The sequence below is a fragment of the Sus scrofa genome, chromosome 5, assembly GCF_054392235.1.
Source record: "Sus scrofa isolate SSC_HxYL_T2T_F1_AM1 chromosome 5, Sscrofa_HxYL_maternal_Yorkshire_Landrace_v2.0, whole genome shotgun sequence".
NCBI lineage: Eukaryota > Metazoa > Chordata > Mammalia > Artiodactyla > Suidae > Sus > Sus scrofa.
This window is the reverse complement of record NC_139387.1, coordinates 111,457,585-111,476,643: the sequence shown is the minus strand read 5'-3', so window position 1 is coordinate 111,476,643 and position 19,059 is coordinate 111,457,585. Positions and strand designations below refer to the sequence as shown.

The 19,059-nt window shown below is 44.6% G+C and overlaps 1 long non-coding RNA gene across 14 annotated transcripts in view; it reads left to right on the top strand.

The window, feature by feature from the left end:
• LOC146403619 (uncharacterized) overlaps nucleotides 1-19,059 on the top strand; it is a 112,408-nt gene that overhangs the window by 3,763 nt on the left and 89,586 nt on the right. For 3 of the 14 annotated variants that reach the window (XR_014804618.1, XR_014804617.1, XR_014804616.1), the window contains exons 2-3: nucleotides 1,154-1,281; nucleotides 6,494-6,625. This is a non-coding gene — a long non-coding RNA (uncharacterized LOC146403619). Of the gene's footprint in view, nucleotides 1-1,153; nucleotides 1,311-2,281; nucleotides 4,858-6,493; nucleotides 7,931-11,316; nucleotides 12,848-19,059 lie in introns of those variants that run through there. The other 11 variants (XR_014804623.1, XR_014804621.1, XR_014804622.1 and 8 more) reach the window with 9 other exon arrangements.

The following is a 19,059-nucleotide window of genomic DNA, read 5'->3' as shown; positions in this document are numbered from 1 at the left end:
TTTATCCGTTTTACATACAGAAGTGTAGATCTGTTAATCCCCAACTCCTGATGTATTCCTCCCCCCCGCCCCTCAGCAATATAACACTTGTTGTAGATGGGGAGATTCCTGGAAACCGGAAGCTGGTTGCGTCAAGATTACCTGTTCGTTCCTTGTGGTTCCTTTCTGCTTCATTTCTAACGAAGTCCATGAAAGTGGCTTCTGTCCTCCTCCTCTTACGGATGGTGTTCCTCAGTGAAGGATCTTGAGATTCACCTCTGCTCACCGTCTTGGGCTTTTTCCAGATGCAATTCTAGAGCCTCGGACCAGAATGAAAACTGGAAGATAAATCTGTCTCCCTGTAAACATCCTTGTTGTTTTCAAGACATTTTCACATTTGGTCCTTTAAAAGCACCATGCAGGAGTTCCCGTTGTGGCTCAGCAGAAACGAATCTGTCGAGCATCCATGAGGACGCAGGTTCAATCCCTTGCCTTGCTCATTGGGTTAAGGGTTCGGCATTGCCATGAGCTGTGGTGTAGGTCTCAGAAGCGGCACGGAACCCGAGTGCTATGGCTGTGGTGTAGACCAGCAGCTACAGGTTTGATTCGACCCCTAGCCTGGGAACCTCCATATGCCTCGGGGGTGGCCCTAAAAAAGCAAAAATAAATAAAAAGTAAAAGCACTGTGCAAGGGCAGGAGAGAAACTCTTATCCTGTTTAACAAATGATTAAGTAGAATCTTTGAAGACAGAAATACAAGGCTACATAACTTCGACCCGGAAACATAATGATTCCACAGCTCCATTGAGATTCTACAGATTCTCTAGCAGACTCTTAGCTAAAGGTTGAAGAGAGAGGAATTCCTGTCGTGGCTCAGTGGTTAATGAACCCAACTAGTATCCATGAGGTTGCAGGTTCGATCCCTGGCCTTGCTTAGTGGGTTAAGGATCCGGTGTTGCTGTGGCTGTGGCACAGGCCGGCAGCTACAGCTCCAGTTAGACCCTTAGCCTGGGAACCTCCATATGCCTTGGGTGCTGCCCTAAAAAGACAAAAAATAAAAGATTGAAGAGAGAACTTGGCAAAGTTCCTGTCTGATTTTAAAATTCAGGATATTTTTATCATGTGTATCACAATTTACTCAAATAACTTGAACAGTTTTCTGTTTGTATTTTAGTGTTTACGAAATCATGCAGCTATTTTTAAACGATTTGGTATTTATTTTGGACTCCAGAGTTGATCACCACTGCACTTTTCCACTGGCCAGCTCTTTCTGTGTTCGCTGCTTATCGTGACTGAGACCAGGTGAGGGGAGACTTGAGGAAGATAACTCGGTAATTACTGGTGTTATTCAGCATTTGATAGACGCTTTTTCGGGAATACTTAAGGAGAGTGCTTAGGGCTGATGCACATGCCACTGAAATTACAGTCTTTCTTAACTCACAGGAAAACCATTCTTTTTTTTTTTTTTTGATATAAAACAACTCTGAGCTGGAATGTATAATTGAAGACTCTGACTACGCCTTTTTCTTCTTCCAAAGCACTTTCACATATGTTATCACTACAGTCCTTGAGTGGGAGGATCATCTTATCTACAGTTCCTCCAGTTCTGAGACTAGGAAAAGGAGAGGCTGCAATTGCCCCGTGTCATGTAGATAATTAGTGGCAGACCAAGAACCCTAACTGCATTCCACTTTGCCTGCCAAGCTTGCTTGCTGCCTGCTGGCATGACCAGAGAGTGACGACGGTGGCCAGCCAGCTAGCATTTTAATATTTGAGCAAAATAAGCATCTGTATTCCTTACTTAGGTGTCGGCTCCCAGCTCCTTTCCATCTGTGTCCCTACAAAAATTCCTTGACTCTTAGATCTGAGAAGCTCCCTTTTTCTTTTATTTCCATATGAAAGTTCCCAGGCTATGGGTTGAATCGGAGCTACAGCTGCTGGCCTGCACCACAGCCATAGCAACGTGGGATCCGAGCTCCGTCTGCATCCTACACCACAGCCCATGGGAATGCCCGATTCCCGACCCACTGATTGAGGTCGGGGATTGAATCTGCATCCTCATAGACTTGTTTACGCTGCACACAATGGGAACTCCTTAGGAGTTTCTTTTTGGTTGAAAACACTGTCTACTCTCACATCAGAGTCCTCATTATCTATAATACCTCTTGGTTTATATTTAAGTTAGCTCTCCAGTATGCCATTTCATCTGACTTTGTGTATTTAACTCTACTTTTGCCGATAGAACAAAATGTTTATAGTAGGCACTGTCGTATTTTCCTGTGTGCATTCTTGCATTCAACAGCATGTTTTATTTTGCGGCTATTGACCAAAGGCGCATCTTCACCCCGTGGCTTTCATCTCTTCCACTGCTACCACTTAGGCGGCTGCTGTGGCTCTTGCATTGTCTGTCCAGGCCCAGGTCTCAGCCCAGCCGCCGCTTCAGGCCCTGTGTCTCCCCAGGAAGGCCCCAAGATGGCTCTGCCTGCCTCTGCCAGCGGTGCCCAGGGCTCTGAGCCCTTGTGGGTGGGGGCTGCCACTGCTTGCAAGTAACTCCTCTTCTCATGCCTCTGTTCCATTGTCCCGCCAGACTTTGTTACAGAGCACAAGTTTAAAAATAGTAAGAATTTGGAGTTCCTGTCACGGCTCATTGTTAACAAACCTGACCAGTACCCGTGAAGATGCAGCATTGCCATAAGCTGCAGCGTCGGTTGCAGACACAGTTCATATCCTGCATTGCTGTGGCTCTGTGTAGGCTGGCAGCTGAAGCTCTGATTCAACCCTTAGCCTGGGAACTTCCACATGCAGCAGGTGTGGCCCTAAAAAGACCAAAACAAAGAAAAAAAAAATTGAAGACAGCAGAGCAGAGCGTGAAAGCAAGTGCAGAGCCCTGTGCAAATGCGCGGACGACTCGCCCTTGGGGCCACAGCCCTGACCATCAGGTCTTTCGGGGCAATTGCTCCACCCCTAAAATCAGATGGTAAGAACCCCTCGGTCTCCACTGCCTTCCTGGCTTTGTGACCCTGTCCAGCCTCAGTCGCACCCGCTCTTTTCTCCAGTCTGGTTATTGGCCTCGGTCTTGGATGTCACCTTTTCTAGCCTCCTGCTTATACTGCAGCTTTGAGGCTATTGGCCCGCCCCCCCCAGCAATTAGTCCTGTGTATTGACTTTCTTCTGTTGCCATTCCATGAACTCTTACTATTTCACTCTTCTTTGTCCCTCATGCCTGCTGCCTGGCATCATTTGGCAGGTAAAATACCTGCATACCTGACTTTGTTTCAGGCTCTGCTTTCAAGAGAAGCCAGATTCTAATAGTACAGTGCTTGGAGGTAAGATTTTTTGATGGGGCTGATTTTACTCAGACGATGGTTAACCAGAACTCTAACTGTGCTGGCAGCCCCGTTTTCAGGCACCGACATTCAATCATTCATTCATTCAACACTTTCACCGACTACTTACTCTGTGCCAGGCACGGAAAAGTAGGAAACAAAACACAAAAATGCCAGGCACGGAAAAGTAGGAAACAAAACACAAAAATGCCTTGGAGATACCCCTGTGGCTCAGTGGGTTAGGAATCCGATTGCAGTGGATTGGGGGGCTGCAGGGGTGCCAGTTCGATCTCTGGCCCCAGGCAGTGGGTTAAAAGATCTGGTGTTGCCACAGCTGTGGCTCAGACTCAGTCCCTGGCCTGGGAACTTCCATAAGTCTTGGGTACAGCCATTTCAAAACAAAACAAAACAAAAAACCTGCCGTTGTGGTGCTCTCATGAACAGTGTTACGGAAAGCAAGCAAGCAAGCAGAGGAGGACGTCGTGAAAGTGGGAGGAGATTTGTAATTTTAAGGAAGACATCAGGATCGGCCGCCCTGGAACAGGCTTCAAGGACTGGGGGAGCCTTGTTGAGACTTGAGAGAAGAGGATTCTAATTGAAGGCGAGGACCAATGCAAAAGCCCTGGAGTGGTAGACACCTGACTGGGGTTTGGAAGCAGCTGGAAGCCAGCACAGCTGGAGGACCGTGGTCTGGGACAGAATTACCTGAGACGAGGTAGAGAAGCAAGGCCAAATCTAGTAGGAACGTAGAAGGCATTGTTAGAACTTTGGTGTTTCCAAGGGAAACATGGACAGATTTTCTGCAAAAGAGGGACTTGATCAGCTCCATTTCCGGATGCGGCAGAGCCGGGCAGGTGGAAAGCTGTCCGACTGGGTACCACACACTGAACCAGTTTTCCTGATTTTTTTCTCCTGACTTTCAAATAATTGTAAGCAGACTTTCTAAATGTTTTTCATTTGGTGAGCTATTCAAACTTGACTCCTAACATGGGCCTGCCGCTCTTTGATTTCTTGATGAGAAATGCCTTTTGGAACATTTTCATTCAGCAGTAAATGTAAATTATATATGCCATTGTCTTTATTCAAAAGAGATTCTGTTGTTTACGGGTGGCAGTAGTTTACATCAGTCACAGCCCTCATTGTTTGAAGACTCGCTTACTTGTAGCATATACATAATTATTCTCGTTGTTTGGAAATGCATTGCTTCCACCCATTTGAATCTGCATTTTGATTTTTCTTTCTGTTTTGCAATCAGATAATGTTTTCTTGCTAGCCAAGTATGTAGGCAAAATCTAAACTGAACTGTTTCAGCTGAGAGGTGGGACATGAATATAACATGAGATTTTCTATGGAATGAGTTATTCTTTGCCCTAATGGAGTTAAGATGGCATAAAATTAGTTTCCTGGGTCTTGAGTCAATAGTGGTTTTGTTCGAAGTTGTGAAGATCATTTGAAATAAAGTCACTGAATCATTCAGAGAAGGCATCTTTCCCAGAACTCTGAATAAGTGCTGACAACAAGCAATGGACTAGTATTTACTTGCGACCAGAAGGTACAAACGACCTATATCAACCATTCACCCCCTACCCCGCTGCTCTTGCCCTTCTCTTCCTCTTTTTATGCTTCAGATCCTTTCTTCTTGCGTTAGACTTTGCTCTCTTCCTACAAACCACCCATGCTTACACGTCCCCCAGATTGGAGTCGGGCAGGGAATGGGGTCGCGGTTACAGGCTGGACACATTGTTCCAATGTGCCTTGTCCTTTCACCTTAAGCCCCGTCGCAATGCTAGTGACACATTCCCCAGTGCCCAGAGAACGTTTCCACGAGAGCCAAATGCTTTCCTTGCTAGGCTAGATTAATGACCTGTGAAATCTGCTGTGCAAAATCCTCTAAAAAGGGTATAAAATTAACTCATGCTCTTGAACAATTTTACATCAAGGTAGCAGTTGAAAATTTTTCCTGCTGTTAGGCTGACTACTGTCAGCTCCCTGAGGACAGGGATTGGTGATCTTTGGTGTTTGTGCTTATTTCCTTAGCAGCAAACAAAATACCTAGCCAGCACTTGGTATTTCTTAAATAATGAACAAAGAACAAACTTTAAACAGAGCAGTGGGGTGTTTTGTTGTTTTTTTTTTTCTTTTTACAACTGCACCTGCAGCATATGGAAGTTCCCAGGCTGGGGGTTGCTGGATCCTTAACCCACTAAGCAAGGCCAGGGATCAAACCTGCCTCCTCACGGACACCGTATTGGGTTCTTAACCCACTGAGCCACAACAGAAAATCCTGGGGGTGTTTTGTGTTTTTTGTTTTTTTTTCTTAGGGTGGCGTGAACCTGCAGCATATGGAAGTTCCCAGGCTGGGGCCATATCAAGAGCTGCAGCTGCCAACCTACACTGCAGCCACAGCAAGACCAGATTTAAGCCTCATCTGCAAACTACACCATAGCTTGAGGTATCACTGGATCTTAACCTACTGAGTGAGGCCGGGGATCAAACCTGGATTCTCAAGGATACTAGTCAGGTTTGTAACCCCCTGAGCCACAGCAGAAACTCCTCCTGGGGTATTTTTAACTCAAGATATTTGGTGTATTAAAGACCTCCCTGAAAGGAGCTCAGTGATTTAGGACTTCACGTTGAGAAGTTGTTGAATCGGTTGGCTAATACCTGTCAAAAAGGACAGGTCTATGGAGTTCTCGTCGTGGCTCAGTGGAAACGAATCGGACTAGCATCCATGAGGACGCAGGTTTGACCCTGGCTTCGGCTCAGTGGGTTAAGGATCCGGCGTTGCCATGAGTTGTGGTGTAGGTCACAGATGTGGCTTGGATCTGGCGTTGCTGGGGCTGTGGTGCAGGCCAGCGGCCACAGCTCCTATTTGACCCTCATCCTGGGAACCATTCATATGCCATGGATGCGACCCTAAAAAAAAAGACAAAAAAAAAAAAGAAAATATGGTAACACCATATTTACGCAAAACTGAACAGTCACCTCTGGCTGTAGCTTTGAGGTGCACTGGATAGTACAGAATCATTCCATGCAACAGATGAACTTTTGTTTGTTCTATGGAAGGATATTTGGCAGTTAACTCATCTTGGTGGGCTCGTAGGGTTGAAGTCGCATTTAAAATACAACCTGAAATCCTGGTGTATTTCTTTCTTTCTTTCTTTTTTTTTTTTTTTTTTTTGCCCCAGAGCAGCCATTCACCGATCTCCTCTGACTGTGCCTTGATGTTGGTGAATGTGCTACCCTTCATGCTGCCACTCCAGCAGAGATGCAGTGATTCCAGCTCAGCCAACCAGAGCATCGTGTTCCCTGGGCTGCAGGTACTGGGTTAGGGATGGGCTCCGGAGCCAGTCAGAACCAATGAAATGCAATCACGCTTCGACTGACACGCTGGGAATGGGATCCTTCCACCTGGGCTCCAGAATGTTGTTACAAGGGTCCTGGCTCTCGTGGTGCTGCCGTGAAGGGAGAGTCTGATAATAAGGAATCTAACATGGAGGAGAATGGAATTGAAAGCGAGAAATAGGGTTAAATTTGGGTCATGAAAGTGTAATTTAAACTCTGGGTGAATCTCTACCTAAAGCCATACCTAGCTGTGGATTTTATAATATGAGCCACTAAATTCAATATTTATTTAAGTCATTTTATGATGGGTTTTTGATCTTTTATAACTAAAAGGGTTAAAACTAATACATGTAATTATAAAAAAGTCTATCGAATCCCTTTTTTAAATTCCTAATATAACTGTGCTTTTTTTTTTTTTTTTGGTCCCCTAATCAAACTTGTGAGGCATTTTTTGTTTTGTTAGCTTTTCAAAAATGACTGGTTTTTGGTTTGTATGTGTGTATGTGTGATTCTCTAGTAATCCTCTCTTTAAGTTTTATTGAAATACTTTAGTATTTCTTTGTTTCTTATTTTAACAAATTATTATTATTTCCTTTTGTGTACTTTTTTTGGCTTTCCTTTTGGCCAAAACTTCTTTTTTGTGCCTTTTTTTTCCCCCATTTCCTATGTTAAAAGCATTTATTTTCAGTCATTTGTCTTTTCTAATCTGTGCCTTGACCAGTGTGGGCAACTTGCTAAGTACCACTTTAGCTGCATGTTATAGGTTTTCATATATAATATTTTCATGTTATTCCATCTTAAAATGTTTTCCAATTTCCATTTGACTTCTCGATTCACAGACATCTTACAATTACATTTTAAAATTGGTGGGTATTTTGGGAAGTTACCGTGTCGTTACTATATTCAGTTTTGAATGGCTTGTGAGTAGGCCATGTGGTATTACGCTGATTTAGGGGTTCGTATTGAGATTTTCTTTATGACTTAGTATAAGGTCAGATTTTCTAAGTATTTCATGTGTTTCTAAAACTGTGTTCAGGATTCATATACATATGAATATATATTTATATAATACATATACGACTATATATTTCCATTAGACCATGCTTCTTCCTTATTTTGAGAAATCCTTAATATTCTTACTACTTTGTGTTTGCTTTATCTATAAATTGCTGAGAGAGGGATGTGAAAATCATCCATTCTGATTATGGATTTATAATTTCTTATTATATTTTTGTCAATTTTTCAACATCTCTTCTAGCCCAGTTGTTAACTAACTGCAGGTTCAGGCTCGTTGTTTCTTTAGGTGAATTGTTTCTTTGTCATGACGTAATGCTTTTGTCTTAAGATCATATTTATATGATATTAATACTGCTACACTAGCTTTCTTCTGGTTAGTATATATTATATCCTTTCCTACCCATTTTCATTGAATTTTATGTCCTTTCTGTTTAAATATTTTCTTTGTTCAATACCATAGATTTTAATACAATTATAAATTGTATCTAATAGTAGGATAATCACTAAAGGAAAGATCAAAGAATACCTAACTAAAAAGCTAATACAGCAAAAAGTGGAGTAATAAAAACAATTCAAAGGAATAAAAGAAATGAATAAAGGAACGAGAAAACACATAGCATAAATGAAAATCAAAGACTGTGATAAGCCATATGAACCCAACAATATCAATAATTTTAATAAATTATAATTGACGTTCCAATTGAAAGATTATGAGAGTGGATTTTAAAAAATCCAACTGTATTTTCTGGATTCTTTTTATCAAATGAGATCACCAGGGAGCTTCATTTGAACTGACTTACCCTAGTCTATAAAATGCTTTCTGCAGAGCTATAATACTATGCTGTCGGCTTGCAGTGTTCCTTCATATAAGAAATGGCCATATATGGAAGTTTTCTGTATTATCTGTCGACTCCCGATTAAAGACCTGACGTACTGTGCGGCTCAGTGGCTCATAGAAGGTTTCAGGCAATAAATCCCTCCTCGAGGTAGTGCTAGGAAAATGTTTGGTTTCCTGACAAACCAAAAACTTTCTCTTATTGGAATTACGTGAAACATGTTCCTTTGCTGTCCTGTGTGCAGTGAGCCCAGGGGTAAGTCTTGTGATTATTTTTGGTGATTATCCTTAGTGTCAGTTTTTGATAGAACTATTTGTTCCTCCCAGTTAACAAGCACATGTTGATTGAGCACTGAGCCTATTTGGAGAGTAAGGAATCAACTGATGCAAAGATTAAAAAACGGTAAAGACAGACTTACAAACAATCACATTCTACTGAGGTCAGGGCTGTGACCGAAGTTAAGAGAAAGGTGGAAATCATTTTTTTCTAGAGTGGGGTAGCTGGGAAGGCTTCACAGGGGGGGTGACATCTGAGGTAGGATTTTTTTTTTTTTTGTCTTTTTAGGGCCGTACCTGCAGCATATGGCGGTTCCCAGGCAAGGGGTCACTTGAATCAGAGCTAGAGCTGCCTGCCTACACCACAGCCGCAGCCATGCAGGATCCGAGCCGTGTCTGTGACCTACACCACAGCTCATGGCAACGCTGCATCCTTAACCCACTGAGTGAGGCCAGGAGTCAAATCTGTGTCCTCATGATGCGAGTCGGATTTGTTAACCACTGAGGTAGGATTTTAAGCACAATTAAGTTTTATCAGAAGGGGAGAAACGGATTAATGCAGTGCTGTCTAATAGAAAACAGTTGGAGCCATGTGTGAAAACATAGCTGTTCGGGAAGCCACATTAAAAAAAGGTGAAAGGAAACAGATACAATTAATTTTAATACATTGTATCTAACCCTTGCTAGCCACTACATCGTTCTTACTACACTTTCCACAATTTTATCAACATGTAATTTTAATACAACATTGTTGAGATATTTGCCATTAACTTTGGGATGAAATCTTTGAACTTGAGTGAACCTCCTTTGACACTGACCGTTCACCTCCAGTGGAGGAGGCGTATTGCAGGTGCTCTCGAGCCCCATGCGGCCAGTGGCCACCATGCTGGACGGTGCGGAGCAGAGCATTTTCAAAGACACACAGGAGGCAGGGTGTCCAGGAGACCGCAAGTAAACCCGTATGGTTAGAGCACAGAGTGTGTGTGTACGTATGTTTTGGAAGAAGGGGTGAACCAGAAAGATAAATTGGGACAGGATGAAATGTGGCTGATTTTATTATATTGGAAACACTGAAACTGTCCATCAGAAGGATTGCCTTCGTCACATCTATGTTTTAAAACTCTAGTTCTGGAGGCAGCATGAGAAATAGGTTTTAGGAGGGTTGGAGATTGGAGGCAGAGGCCAATTAAGGGACATAAACGACAGTTTATTCAAGAGATGGTAACTTGGCTTAGCAGTTTAGAGATGGATGAAGAAAGGATATGAGAGATACTTTCCAGATAGGTATTAGCAGGACTTGGCGACCCTTTGGTTGTGGGAAGTGAAAAAGAGTGAGTGCAAATGACATTGGGTTTAAGCATGTGCAGCAGTGCAAATATCACCAAGTGAGGGAGCATAAAAATCAAAACAGGTCTTGGAAAGGGAGGTGATGAGTGTGGCCTGAGGTGTGCAACTGGCGTTTGCAAATCCAAAGTACCGTGTTCAGCGGTAGGAAAATCTTCATCCTAAGTCTGATGCTCTCTACCCAGCTGACGTCCAAACGGAGCAGAGTTTTAATCATCAGTTCAGTGTGTTTTGAACTGGCCAGTTTAGGTATTTCATGTGGCAGAATGAACATGTTAAAGTTTCCGAGAAAATACTGAAAGATAGAACAGGGTTGAAGGGTAACGGTAGAAGTATATCTGAGCCAGATGGCAAATTAGGTACATGTTAACATACATTCAAACTGCTGGAATCAAACTGTATAAAACAGGCCCAAGAAAAGGTAGTGCCAAATAGAGAACCAACGAGGACCATACCTGTATATATTATATAATTCCTTTTTAAAAACAAGTTTTCCCCCAGAGTTCCCATTGTGGCTCAGTGGTTAACGAACCTGACTAGCATCCATGAGGATGCAGGTTTGATCCCTGCCCTTGCTCAGTGGATTAAGGATCTGGCGTTGTTGTGAGCTGTGGCGCAGGTGGCAGACATAGCTCGGATCTGGTGTGGCTGTGGCTGTGGTGTAGGCCAGCAGATAGAGCTCTGATTCGACCCTTAGCCTGGGAACCTCCATGTGCCGAGAGTGCAGCCTTAAAAAGCAAAAGATAAATAAATAAACAAATAAAATATGTCCCCCCCCCTTGCTTAGGGAGGCCTCCCTCAACCAGAAGTTCAAAACTTCCTAATAGTTAATAACATTTAGATCTTTAATCCATCTAGAATTTTCTTATTTTCTTTTTTTGGCCACCAGTGGCATAGGGAGCTCCCAGGGCAGGGATCACATCCAACTGCAGTTGTGACCTATGCCGCAGTTGTGGCAATGCTGGATCCTTTAACCCACTGCCCTGGGCCTTTCCCTGGTGATTAGAAACATCGGGAATCTTTTTACATGCCTACTGGCCTTCTGCATTTTCTCCTTGGAAAAATGTCTATTCAGGAGTTCCTGTCATGGCTCAGTGGTTAATGAATCTGACTAGGAACCATGAGGTTGCGGGTTGAATCCCTGGCCTTGCCCAGTGGGTTGAGGATCCAGCTTGGCCGTGAGCTGTGGTGTAGGTTGCAGACACGGCTCAGATCTAGTGTTGCTATCGCTGTGGTGTAGGCTGGCAGGTGTAACTCCAATTAGACCCCTAGCCTGGGAACCTCCATATGCTGCAGGTGCAGACCTAAAAGACAACAACAAAAATCTATTCAGACAGGGCTCAGATCTGGCATCGCTGTGGCTGTGGTGTAGGCCGACAGCTGCAGCTCTGGTTAGACCCCTAGCTTGGGAACCTCCATGTGCCGTGGGTGCCGCCCTATAAAGACAAAAGACAAAAAAAAAAAAAAAAAAAAAAAAGGCATACACATATTAAGCACCCAATAAATATTTACTGAATGAGTGAATCCCTCGCATCTTCCATTCTCCAGTGGAACATTAACTTTCCTCCGTGGGACTACTCCTCTCATTCCACTAGTGCTGAGTTTACCTGCTCAGCTTCAGCCCTAGAATGTTCCTGGAAGGCACCTCCTTCCATCGCCCACGCAGGTCACACAATTGGTTTGGGGTGGGCCCGTGACACAAGCCTATCTAATGACTCTCCAACCAAGACTATCTGGAAACCACTGCGAAAGATAAGCTCTCTTTTTAATGAGGTTTCTAGCCTTGTAGAACATTTTCTGTGAAAAATGTCCTTGGTGATTGGATAGGGATTGCATTGAATCTGTAGACTGCCTTGGGTAGTATAGTCATTTTGATAATATGACTCTTCCAATCCAAGAGCATGATATGTCTTTCCATCTGTTTGTGTCCTCTTTGATCTCTTTCATCGGCGTCATAGTCTAGTCCATTGATCCATGTGTCTGTTTTGGTGCCGTGACCATACTGTTTTGATTGTTGTAGCTTTGTAGCATTGTCTGAAGTCAGGGGACATGATTCCTCCAGCTGTGTTCTTTTACAAGGTTGTTTGGGTTATTTGGGGTCTTTTGTGTTTCCATACAAATTTTAAAATTATTCTAGTTCTGTGAAATATGCTATTGGCACTTTGATGGGGTGGGTTGAATCTGTGGATTGCCATGTGTTTGCCTCCATTTTCCAGAATTTCCCCTCATTTTTCATTTTCTGCTGGTAGCCCCTTTTCAATACGGTTTTTCCGCAGGCTTTTAGGGCACTAAGGCCCTGAGAGTTGCAGCCCAGGGGGAGGCTTCACTTGTGAAGAGATGTGCCGTGTGCATTCCTGTCTCTTCTGGCAAGTGCTTTGCACTTGGGACAGCCATGGAGGGCCCTGCAGCTGCGGATGGGCTTGTGGCTTTAAGGAAAACAGCAAGGTTCCTATGATTTTGCTGGGAAGAGGAAAAAAGCTGTACCTGGGCTTTTGAGAGGTGATGGTAGGAAGTAGTGAGAATGGATAGAGCCATGCAGAAGAGAAATAAAGGGTGGTCCTAAGGCATTTTAGAAAAGTGTCATGTAATGCTGTCTTAATTATAATAATGTCTTAGTAATGTCGAACAAATTATTAAAGACTCTGAAAGCCACATGAATAAATAATTTGCATTTTAGACCGACTTTTTTCTCAGTGAAAGTTTTTGTTTTTTGGTCTTTTTGCCTTTTCTAGGGCCGCTCCCACGGCATATGGAGGTTCTCCAGCCAGGGGCCCAATTGGAGCTGTAGCCACTGGCCTACGCCAGGGCCACAGCAACGCGGGATCCTTCACCCACTGAGCAATGCCAGGGATCGAACCCACAACCTCACGGTTCCTAGTTGGATTTGTGAACCACTGAGCCGCCGAGGGAGCGCCGTTTTTCCGTAGTGAAAGCTTTATAGGAACATTACTCCATTCGGAGGAGAGAGGGCGAGAATGATTGCCTTTTCCTTGTAGGAAAAAAAGCCAGACTCTTCTTGACTTGGCCTTTCAGACTCTTCGCAATATCCTAACTTTGCTGAAGGCCAGTAGTTATCAAGCATGGGTGGTATTAAAAGTGAAAATTTATGCTCTTTCCTCAAAAACCCGTTATCAGAATTGAAGCAAAATGATTATGATATCCAAGATTTGCATAACAGTGGGAGCCGTAGAAACAGCCCCAGAGAAGGGTGGGCTTAGGACAGACTCCTTGAGGTGGTGATGTGTGAGCGGGGTTTTAAAAGACGATGAGGGAGTTCCCATTGTGGCCCAGCGAAAAGAGTCCACCTAGTGTCCTATGAGGTTGGAGTTCGATCCCTGGCCTCACCCATTGGTTCAGGGATCCTGTGGTGCCTTGAGCTGTGGTGTAGGTCGCAGACACAGTTCAGATCCCGCGTTGCTGTGGCTGTGGTGTTAGGCCCCTAGCCTGGGAACTTCCGTGTGCTGCGGGTGCAGTCCTAAAAAGCAAAAAAAAAAAAAAAAAAAGAAAGTAAAATTAAAAAAGAATAAATAAAAAATGAGGATGAGGAGGCAGACAAGGGGCGAGGCCGGGAGAGCATTCTGGGCATAGGCGCGGGTGAGCAAGTGCAAGCCAGCAAGGCAGCAACTCAGCAGTGCTTCGGAGGGTAGAGTGGAAGGGAGGACGGGAAGGGGACGAGGTTGCTGCCTGTGTCCACAGGACTCTTCTCTCCCCTGCGAGTCCACGGACTGTCCCACGGGTCAAATGTTACCCCCTGTTTCTTTGTTTTCACTGCTGTGTACTGTATGTACCTTTGATGATTAGTAATTGCACATCATTCTAAAGATTTGGGTACCACTCTGGTGTTTTGCCGTTCACGCCTTGGAGGTCAACACGCCTGATAACCCTGGGCGGTGGGTAGATCTTCCAGAAACAGGTTTGTATGAGGGACCCAGAACCACTCTGGGAGAAAATGGAACTCGAGGGAAGAAAAGCCAAGAACACGTCCTCACACAGCCTCAGCTGTTAAAAGCAGGGCACTGGGACCCGATGCCTTCGTGCTGATTCTCAGCTCTCACCCTCGCCTCCGAATCTGTGTCCTCTACGCTTAGCAATGCTGGGTTGGGCTCCTGCCCTCTCTGCACTCACGGGAGATGGGGATGCAGGAGCGGGGAAGGGAGTCCTCCTCCCCCGTTTGCTCTGTTGTGTGTCTAACAGCACTTCCCGGGTACCACGTCTGATGACCGATCCCAAGGTGCCAGGGGCAGCCGGGGGGCAACCCCCACCTCACAGGTCAAGTCCCAGCTTTGAGGCTCTTCTCCTCCAAGCTCCTAGGCTGTGAGAATCCTGGCATTGCTCCTGCGTGCCCCAGGCTGGGGACGACGGCTGCTTTCCACAGTCACTGTGTTCCTTTGATGTCCCCTCTTGCTTTTTGGTCCTCGTACCCGTTGAACCAATTCCCTATTATCAGTTCTCTGTGGAATCACTAATGTGGCTGCTATATTTCAACCAGACCCTGAGCGATACACGCTTGCACTCGGTCTCTGTGGACAGATGGGTGCATGAACCAGGGGTGGGCTGAGGGGGATGGAAGGAAAAACTTGGAAGAGAGCTTTCAGCAGAAGCAGTGGTGGTGTGCAGCCCTGCCGAAAGCCTGGCTCACAAGCGAACACGTTCTCTCCACTCGACCACAGCATCTTCCCTGGCGGCTCCTGGCGACGCATCCTCCTGGGAAAATTCTGCGGATCATGGGCGTGATTAGAGCTGAGTATCGTGGTGACCAGTCGAGAAGGTCAGGGCTGGAGGAGAGGAAAAGTGGGCTGATGGCCAGGCAGGTAAAGTAAATGGATGACGTAGGTTAAGTAGGTGACATGAGAGAAGGGGGTCCCTGGTAAACCGGAGAGCAAATACCTTGTCAGGAAGGGCGAGGACTCCTGAGCTCCAGCCGGGCCCTGCCGCGTGCGAATGCAGTGCCAAGATCTTGCCTGTTTTCAAGGAAGCCCCCGTCCGTGATGCTGGAGAAATTAGCACCTGATTCAAGTGTTTCAAAAAGGTGACCCTGCAGGTCAGTACCGCGCATGTCCGACAGTATCCTTACGTCCCTATGGACTGTTGGTCGCTAGTTCTCAAATCCGCACAAGCCGACATTTAGTAATGAGACTTGTGGGGGCGTTAGGAGCACTTGGAGATTTGGGGAGATGGCTTCGCAAGGCACTTGGTTCTTAAAATCGTGCGTGTGGGTAAGAACCAGTGGCGCCCAGTTTCTACTTGTTCACGCGTTTCCTTGCGGATGAGACACCTTCCCGGGGGGCGAGGATCATGTGTAATTCATCCTTCTGCCTCAAACCTGTGGCATAATTCCTGGAGTATAGTAGGTGTTCAGTGAGTGTGTGTTTTTCGTCTTTTTGGGTCTCTTCAGGCCGCCCCCGCGGCCTATGGAGGTTCCCAGGCGCGGGGTCCAATCAGAGCTGTAGCCGCCGGCCTGCACCACAGCCACAGCAGCAGGGGATCTGAGTCCCGTCTGCTACCTGCACCACAGCTCAGGGCAACGCTGGGTCCTTAACCCGCTGAGCAAGGCCAGGGATCGAACCCACATCCTCATGGATCCTAGTCAGGTTCATTAACCACTAAGCCACAACAGGAACTCCTCAAGAAGTTTTAATGAGTAGATGAGAGGATGCTTGAGTTAGTTACTGAGACAGATGATGTCGGGGCGAAACACGGCTTGGAAATGAGACTTGAGTTCTCTGCCTGGGTTTGCCATTGGCTGCGTGACTCGGGGAAGCCTCTTATCTGAAATTAATTCTCATCATTAGGGTGGAGATACCAATACCTACCTTTCATGGTTTTCTTTTTCTTCTTTTTTTAAAAACCTCTCTTCCAAGGTTTTTTATTTTATTACGTATTCTCAATTTATTAAGATGAGAAATGTGGAAGTGCCTTGTGGAGAATTAGCTTTGTCCTTCTGTTGCTTGCTCTGTGTCTTTAGCACAACTAGGACGAAAAGCTTGAGACAGAGTGTCCTCGTCCGGGGCTATTTCACTCGTCTGTGCTGACAGTCAATGATGTGTTGAAAGAAAACCCTTTTACTAACATGGAATTGCGTTTCCCCCAGCATGACTCTCCTCTGTTAAGCTTCACCCACCGTTTAATGAGGAAAACCTCCCCTCTTTGCACTTGTGTGCAGCTCACATCTTTTCAAGTATTTTTAAAAGGGTGTATCTTTGATGAGTTTTCCTTTTCTGGAATAGCTGAGGTCACGATTTGAGAAAACAGCTTTCTCATGAAACGTCCTTTTTGCTTTCTTCCCAGAAGCCACTTACTTTTCCTGTCCTCATATTATTTGAAGTAATGAACCTGGGGCTTTCACGGAGCGCCAGGGTTTAATGAGCTTGAGGTGTTTATGTGATGAATTGGGCTCTGGGTGCCACCAGCGGGAAAGCTCCCTCATCCTCATTTCTTCACTGTGAGCTTTCTGTCGCCCTATCCCAGGTCTCCAGAGCACCTCCATTCAATGCCGGAGTCCTGAGGTCCCTCTGCCTTTTTTTTTTTTTTTTTTCCTTCTCCCTTGTGCCAAAACTTGGCTGTGACTTTCAGCCGAATGTGAGTTTGGTCAGGTGGCAAAGGAGCCAAGGGCTAGTTTACATCGGTGTGGACAGATCCCAGGAGAACAAACTTCAGAGAGTTAGACTGATGGTAAATATGTAAGTGCGTCATCCAGTTAATTCGCTTTGACCTGACCTGATGTAACCATTAGGCTTTTAAAAGATAGTTTCTGTTTTACTTTCTACACTACAGATGTTGGCTTCTTCAAGTCCCCACATTTGTAGGAATCAATTCCATATAATAAATATATCTCTGTATATTATGTCGATATAGATGGAGATTATAGGTGTATAGATATATCTCCACAAACTGATATGTAGATATGTAGAGACAGGTACAAAATCAATAGGATCTCTGTGTATATAGATGGACACAGGATTATCAGGCCATGTCCTGTTGGTTCTATATATCTGTGGTTCTACACACGCACACACGTGCAGTGCACACACACACACACACACCCTATTGGTTCTGTTAGAATCCTTGCTAATATAAAACCATAAAAGGAAAATGTTCACATTCGATTTCCTCAAAATTTAAACTTTCGCTCTTTGAAGGCTACCGTGAAGAAAATGACAGTCATGCTGCAGACTGGCAAAAAATTATTTTGCATACATGTACAGATGTATGTGTACATAGTAAAAGGACTTGTACTCAGAATATATGGAGAATCTTACAACTCCGTAATGGGAAGGCCATAGTAAATGGCCAAGATCTGAACAGGCACTCACAAAAGAAGGTATGTGAATGGCCAATAAGCACATCAAAAGATACGCAGTATCAAAGATACTTAGTATCAGAGAGAACCTATGCCAGACCCTCCTTCAAGTGGTAGGGACAGATTTTATCAGTGCTACTGTTGCAGCAAGGAAGAGTCCTGTGTGAACTGAGGTCAGTATTGATTTGTGCAGAGGTGTTCAGGGTCTTAAAAGGAGAGGGGGGAGGGAGTGGGGGCTTGAGCAAGTCATGGAGGTAGGAGTTGACAGAAGCAGGAAGGAGGGGGTTAGTTAACATGACCAGGCCACCGGGGTTGGTTAATTGGCACGTCTCTGGAGGAGACACCGACTTGTATCCCTACGACAGGAGATGGTCATGACGCCCAGGGAAGTGGCTCCAATCCTCCCACAGGGACTGGCAGCAAGAGGACAGACCTCTGAATGTTCGCCTTTCAAAGAACCGGCTCTTGGGTCCTTGAGAAGACAGGTCGAGGGGATGGATTTCTATCTCGAAGGGTGGAGGAAGGATTTGTGATGGCAAAGCTTCTAAACTGTCTAAGAGGAGATCCAGGCCCTATCTGCCCATCAGCATGTTAAGTCATCCTAGGACTGAGACGTCAGAAACCAGGCTAGTGTTGGTTCAAGTCTCTTAGCACAGAGGGTGGACGAAATCCTGTGTGCGGGGACTCTGCAGTTTTTACAGGCTGAGGGAGAGGCTTAGTCAAGAAAGGCTCAAGAAGCCTGACTACAGTTGGGTGGAGGAGAGAGTCTTTGTCATTAGTCGCTAGGAAAAACGCAGATTAACCCATCAGTGAGATAACTTGATAATCTATTACTGCTTTAAAAAGTAACAATAGCAAGTGTAAAGGCTGTGGGACAGGGATGCTATGGGGAATATACGGTGGTACAAATACTTTGGAAAACAGTTGGACAGTCTCTTATAAAGTTAAGCATATAGTTACCATATTGCTGAGAAATTTTGCTTCTGTGTATTTACCCAAGAAAAATGCCCATCAAAAAAATTAAATGGGAATCCTACTCAGTAGTAAAGTGGAACAATTTACAAATCCCACCAGAGGCAGATGCATCTCAAAATGATGTTGCATGGAAGAAGCCAGTTGAAAAAGGTTGTGTGCCATGATTTTATTTATATAAAATTCTATGATCATAGAAAGATCTGTTGTCTGGGGAAAGGAATGGAGGGAGGGATGAGTTCTCAAGAAGCGTGAAGAAAATTTTGAAAGTATTGGAAATGTTTGATAGCTTGATTAGAATGATAGTTTCATCAGAAAACTCATAAAGCATATACTCTTTTTATTTTTTTAACTGAAGTATAATTGATTTATAATGTGTTAGTTTCTGCTGTATAGCAAAGTGATTCAGATATATATATATATGCATAACTGATATAGATTCATACACATGTAATCTGATATAGATTCATATATATATATTTTTTTTCATTCTTTCCCACTATGGTTTATCTCAGGATGTTGAATATAGTTCCCTGAGCTATACAGTAGGACCTTGCTGTTTATCCATTCTGTATGTGATAGTTCACATGTGCTCACCTCAAACTCGTAATCCTTCCCTCCACCCACCCTCCCCAACTGGCAACCACAAGTCTACTCTCCATGTC